Source organism: Schistocerca gregaria, chromosome 11 (assembly GCF_023897955.1).
Source record: "Schistocerca gregaria isolate iqSchGreg1 chromosome 11, iqSchGreg1.2, whole genome shotgun sequence".
In the NCBI taxonomy this organism is placed as follows: domain Eukaryota; kingdom Metazoa; phylum Arthropoda; class Insecta; order Orthoptera; family Acrididae; genus Schistocerca; species Schistocerca gregaria.
The window spans coordinates 88,448,136-88,454,751 of record NC_064930.1 but is presented as its reverse complement, the minus strand read 5'-3'; positions in this window follow the sequence as shown (position 1 = coordinate 88,454,751).

The window sequence follows — 6,616 nt, the reverse complement described above, 5'->3', positions numbered from 1 at the left end:
ATCTTATCTGCATGGCTGTAAAGGATCGTGCAGCCATGTTCAGATGCGGACGTTTGCAAGACAACAACCATTTGCACGAACAGATCGACGACGTTTGCAGCATCACTGACTATCAGCTCGGACACCGTGGCTGCGGTTCCCTTTGGCGCTGCATCACAGACAGCAGCGCCTGCTATGGTGTAGTCAACGACGAACCTGGGTGCACGAATGGAAAAACGTCATTTTTTCGGATGACTCCAGGTTCTGTTTACAGTATCATGATGGTCGCATCCGTGTTTGGCGACATCGTGGTGAACGCACATTGGAAGCGTGTATTCGTCATCGCCATACTGGCGTATAACCAGGCGTGATGGTATGGGGTGCCATTGGTTACACGTCTGGGTCACCTCTTGTTCGCATTGACGGCACTTTGAACAGCGGACGTTACATTGCAGATGTCTTACGACCCGTGGCTCTACCTTCATTCGATCCCTGCCAAAGCCTACATTTCAGCAGGACAATTCCTGACAGCATGTTGCAGGTCCTTTACGGGCCTTTCTGGATACAGAAAATGTTCGACTGCTGCCCTTGCCAGCACATTCTCCAGATCTCCCACCAACTGAAAACGTCTGGTCAATGGTGGCCGAGAAACGGGCTCGTCACAATACGCCAGTCACTACTCTTGATGAACTGTGATATCGTGTTCAGGCTGCATGCGCAGCTGTACCTATACACGCCATCAAAGCTCTGTTTGACTCTATGCCCAGACGTATCAAGGCCGTTATTACGGCCATAGGAGGTTGTTCTTGGTACTGATTGCTCAGGATCTATGGACCGAAATCAGTTCTAGAATAATATATTTGTGCAATGAATACCCGTTTATCATCTGCATTTCTTCTTGGTGTAGGAATTTTAATGGCTAGTAGCGTAAGTGATTCTTATGGGTTCTACTTCTTCTTTCCTAGGTGTGAGCAGGCGTTACTCGCTGTGGGATTTGGACCCAGCAGCTGACAATGATGATGACGATGATGATGATGTATGGGGAATGTCTTCGATTGTTCAGAGGTAGATATCGCTTTTTCTACAGTATTAATTTTTTTTTTGTTATTTTTGAGGTGCTCTACCTTGTAGATGTTCTCAATGTGAATATCGGTGTTTTTACACGACCACCAGCTACTAGTTCTTTTGCACCTGTCTTTTCGTTTCGGTTTGTCCATATTCTTTCAGACACATTTCCCTGCCGACGTCATACACCACGTCTAGTACCCATGCTGGATATGCCCTTAATGACAAACATGCCCACTGGTGATGAGTTGCTGGAAGTGTATTCCAGTAATGAAGACAACAACAGTTTTACTTGTAAGTACTCAGAATTTATTATTATTATTATACGAGTACGGATTTTTATTTCTCCTTCCTTAGATACTTATCAACTGCGACTCTTTCTCCTTTTTGTGTGCAGAGTTATTAGGAGTTCGACGTGTTTTGAGGGGAAGAGCATTGTCAAAGTTAGGGGGAGAGCTGTCGTGACATCATGGAGTGAGTCGATACCAGAGTGGTCATACTGAGTCACTTTTCTGAGATGCAGGAAAGGGGATCCTGTAAGACACTCAGCTGTATGCTGTACCTTGATTTTGATCAACTTATTGTGGGGTCCAGTTACATCTCTCTTCAAAAGTGTATATTGCTAACAAAAAGCATGTCCTAATGCCAAGAATCAAGATGAGAGGAATTTAAATTGGTTTCCATGGTTGCTTCTCACCAGCGATAGAAATTATCCGAAAATACAGAGCATACAGATACACAACAAACACCAGATGTCCACGGACGTTGTAATTTCTCGTTTATGGCCGAATGTAGGAAAGCTATAAGAAGAAGACAAACATTAATACGCTGTGTGGCACATCGACAAAGAATTCGATCGTAAATTAGGTGGTCCCCTCTTCTTGTCCATATTAGCCGAGAAACATCCACAAAGTGTAGACCTGCTGCTAATCTCTGAAGACGATAAGCAACACAATGTTTGGATAAAATGCATGTACCAACTACGTTCCTCCGAAATGAAAACAAACAAGGTGCTAGATGATTTTGCTGTACATGTCTCAAGTCGTTTACCAAGAGCATGTATCTCTAAAGACACCTGATTGACTGCTAGAGCCAGGAAACAATAGGTGTGGAAATACTTACCAAGGATAAACGGTTCTCGAAGTTTAAGAATACCTCTCACCAACACTTCTGTCCCTTCGTCTCTTACGTCGGTATAGAACGCCTCCTAGTTGCTGTGGTACAGTGTGAACGTGGTGTCTCTGCCTCCCAAATCACTGTCACGAAATGATGCATACGATATGTGGCAAGTTCTGTGCACTAAAATTAAAATCTTATGTCAAGGGAATAGCTCGAGATGGCTGCTCACTGAGCTTCAAAGTCTTGTACGGGGTGTTTATTACATATATAGTAAAAACGTCCATTTCACCAACGTGAAGGAGAATGACGCACTGAGCAAGCAGGCAGCTGATCGTTATATCTGGGGACTGTGACTGGACAGAGGTGAGCAAGCTCCCTGTAGAGACTGTTGCCACGTAACGGGGAAGTCCCAGAGTGCAGCTGACAACCCATGCCACACAGCCCACAACCATCTTCTCCACAATTTAAGTGAGCATGATGCCCCCTTTACAGTTCAGCACTTTGATGAGTCTGGGTAGTAGGATGATAAGGTCAGTGTAATTGATGACACCGTTGACAAATACATGCCGCTTCAAAGAGGATCACACCACTTCCTCGATTCACAACGCTTCATGCTCACGTCTCTTTAGAAATTTGCTGAACCAACGCGTCCTAAAGATATTCTTAGCAAAGGGAGCCACTTATCTCGATGATGTAGAGTTTCAAGAGTTTCAACTTGTGACGGAGATGGGGTCTTTCCATACGAATATCTGGATTCTCTAGTAAACGAAGAGGCATTTCCATAATTAGTGGAAAGAACGGGCACTTGGTGAACGAACAGCAGGACTTCAGCATCTCTGATTTATCAGAACATGTAAAATGATGAACACCAATGTACATCTGACCGCCAACATCTGCGAGAAGTTCTGTAGCATATGACTGAGATTTCGTGGACTGCCATGTTAAGAAAGATACAAGCCAGCAGCGAATTCTTGACCAACGTTGAGATACATGTCTTCCTGGAACACTCGATTCACCAGTGACTTTGCCAACGTGTGCGCAGGTATGCCAAGGCAAATAACCTGTAAATAATCGAGGGGGAGTACAGGTTGTCTCACGATTTCAGTTTCATCCTTTACCTGGATGTAAACTGTCTCTAAAGGCAAACCATGCAACAAAGTCTCCCTTTTCAAGGGCTCTCATTGATGTCAAAAGGGGAAATCACCAGACTGAGGGAAGATATCAAATATGTGGCTGCTGACGCTGTTGAGGCATATGTCCTAGAGGTAGAGCTGGACTATCCCACAAGTCTGCATCACAAACACGGTGACTTGCACAGCCTGAAAGACTTTCACGTTCAGGGAATTCAACAGGTGCCTCCTCTAGGGCATTGGCGCTGCACCACAAATGCGTATCAGGAGCTTATATACTGAGGTATATGCTGCAATTCCAGCTGGAAGCAGGGGTGTCCTATCACGATTACAAGTGGTTCATCGGGGGGCATAGGTGTGGAAATCTGCTGCACCCAGACTATTTACTGATGTGTCTGGGTGGACTTATTTGTTAGTAAAAAGGTAAAAATGTGTTCCACTTGACTTGGTGTGTGTGGAATAGTTTGATGAACTGTTTGTCACAGTTCTGAGTGCATATGTGTGTGTGTGTGTGTGTGTGTGTGTGTGTGTGTGTGTGTGTGTGCGAGATCGAGAGAGAGAGAGAGAGAGAGAGAGAGACATAGTAGACATAGTATATATTTCGTGGGGAACATGTGCAATATGCATCCGTGTAATGAAAGTATTTTATATGTTTATGGTGCGTGTGTGTGTGTGTGTGTGTGTATTGTTTTTGAGCTGGCATTGCTGTTGCTGTTCTAAGTATGTACGCGCTGAAAATTTCTCTCTCTCTCTCTCTATCTCTCTCTCTCTCTCTCTCTCTGAGTTACCAATAAGTGTTTAATAGACATTGGAAATTAAAAAATTACCTTATGCACAAAAGAATGTCTATATTGTAATGAATCAATTAAGAAATAACAAAACTGTTACGTATATCACAAATGCGAGAAAAAATGGAAATTAAAAAGCTTGCAGTTGTTTTCACAGTACAGTTGTTGTTCTCTTTCATGTTGTTTGAATGAAATACCTCCTTTATCAGTTTTATATTGATGGCAGGTGCCAGAGAAAAAAGAAATCCATTTCGAATACAATATTTTTGAAATTTACATGGTCGACCGGTTCTACGCGGGATCGCGATTTATCGCCTCCAATTCGTATTTGCGTAAGTAGAGCTTTAAAAAATGTGCGCCAGGAATACGGCACGCGTTTACGTGCGTGTGTGTGTGTCTGTGGGACGTGCGTCACGTCCTCGCTGTGACAGCATGCGGCTAGCGGTCAGCGGGCAGCTAACATCCCGTTTGTGGTAAAACGCAAAGTAAAATTCAGCATTTCCCTCGTTGTGCAGGAGCAGTGAATTGGAAGGTGGGCACACTTTTGAATCGGCACTTTCCAAAACGTTGAACCCGTCGTCCTTGCGATGGCGCCACTGCCATCTAGACCTAATCTATGCCGGCCGTTGTGGCCGAGCGGTCCTAAGTGCTTCAGTCTGGATCCGCGCGACTGCTACGGTCGCAGGTTCGAATCCTGCCTCTGGCATGGATGTGTGTGATGTCCTTAGGTTAGTTAGGTTTGAGTAGTTCTAAGTTCTAGGGGACTGATGACCTGAGAAGTTAAGTCCCATAGTGCTCAGAGCCATTTCAACTATTCTGAACACACATACATACATATTTGTACACAGTATTATGTGAGAGCCCAGTTACCAGGGGCATAGGGTCAAAATCGTAAGCTGCGTCGTTACCTGGACCACAGCACGCTTTGCTGTACTACTCTGCAGGGCTGTAGTGGAGAACAACGAGAGGAATTATCTCTAGTACGAATACCTCAAGACTGCTGCAGCTGTCTGAAGACTTAAGTTTCATTCAGAAAGCAAAATGTGTCTATAAGTCGAAACTATCTGTACGACACTGGTTTACGGAATACCTTTTCGCAATTACACTTTTACTAAGCAGGTGCAGTGTATGATCAACGAAGCGTAGCTGCACAACAAATTTAATAAAGAAGTCGTCCTTTAAACATTCTCGTAAGCTGTGAGGTACTATCTCTACAAAATATTGGATACGTATCAGGTAAATAGCCTTTGCCGCAGTGAAATGCATGGATGATGGTAACCAAAACAAGATGTAATGACAGGACATGATACGATGTCGGCAGAAACCATTCTTAAATACGGAACCCGCATCTATCAATCTTTGAAATTACCATCCAGCAAAAACATTTGTGATATTTATAGGAAAAAGATTTAATCCAACCAGAACGTTTTAAGTTCACTGAAACAGGTATCGCCTAATCCTCTTCTCAAAGGATCCAAAATGAGGCTCACACGATACTTTAGGGACTGGCACGTTGCTACATACGCCACAAAATGTTACACAAAGACACAGATCATACCTCGTCCTTTTGCTTTCCATGTATACTACTGTCAGAATCCAAACAGTAACAAGTGGCCATTCGGTGTGTTAAGGTTGGGTTGATTTGGGGAAGGAGACCAGACAGCGAGGTCATCAGTCTCATCGGATTAGGGAAGAATGGGGAAGGAAGTCGGCCGTGCCCTAAATCAGAATGCTCGGACACGGGATTGAACCGTCGTCCTTCCGAATGCGAGTCCAGTGTATGTCTTAAGACCACATAGCTTTTATTCTCGGTAGTGGGAAAATCACTGGTGGTAGAGTTCATAAATCATAGACACAGAATTCAGACTCGATAATGGTTCGAGTTAGGCCACGAGAGACACGTGCAGAAAGGCTAACGACTAAGATGAATGCTCTCAGAAAGCAGCATACGGTTTCACGTTGGTCTCGCACAGGTTTTCATTGGTCTTGACGCATTCACTAGATATTCCGCTGGTGTCTGTAGTAGCACAGTGCCTTTAACAAAGCCACTCGCTGACGCAACACGCGCTAACTGGTGGACCTTCGTTATCGTTGCGCGTCCTCTGTGGCTGCGGCGGCTGGAACATTGCTGTGCCACACGGAGAGTGCTGGCTGGCAGAGATGAGCACAGGGGGCCACCACTGGCGTCGAGCCACAAGTGTCAGCTGCGCTATCGTCTTGTCATGGAGGCCTGGGAAATGCCACGTGAATGTTAAGGCGGGAAGAGTTCGAGCAGTTGCAACGAACTGTATAAGTTATGTGGTATGTACACAAGTTCATTACGAGATTTGAAGTTGACGAAGCTCCATGTTGAGAGAAGTAATTTTATAGGCCTTCCATATGGAGCAGAGATTCTTAGGAAGAGAAGATGCTGATGGAGAGTTGAATTGCCACACTGAGACTCTAGACCACTCTCCACTAAATTCGAAGCTAACATGCTGCAGCTTGTGAAGGAGTATTGGATGCAAACTTACCTGAATCTGTTAAAGAAGTAGC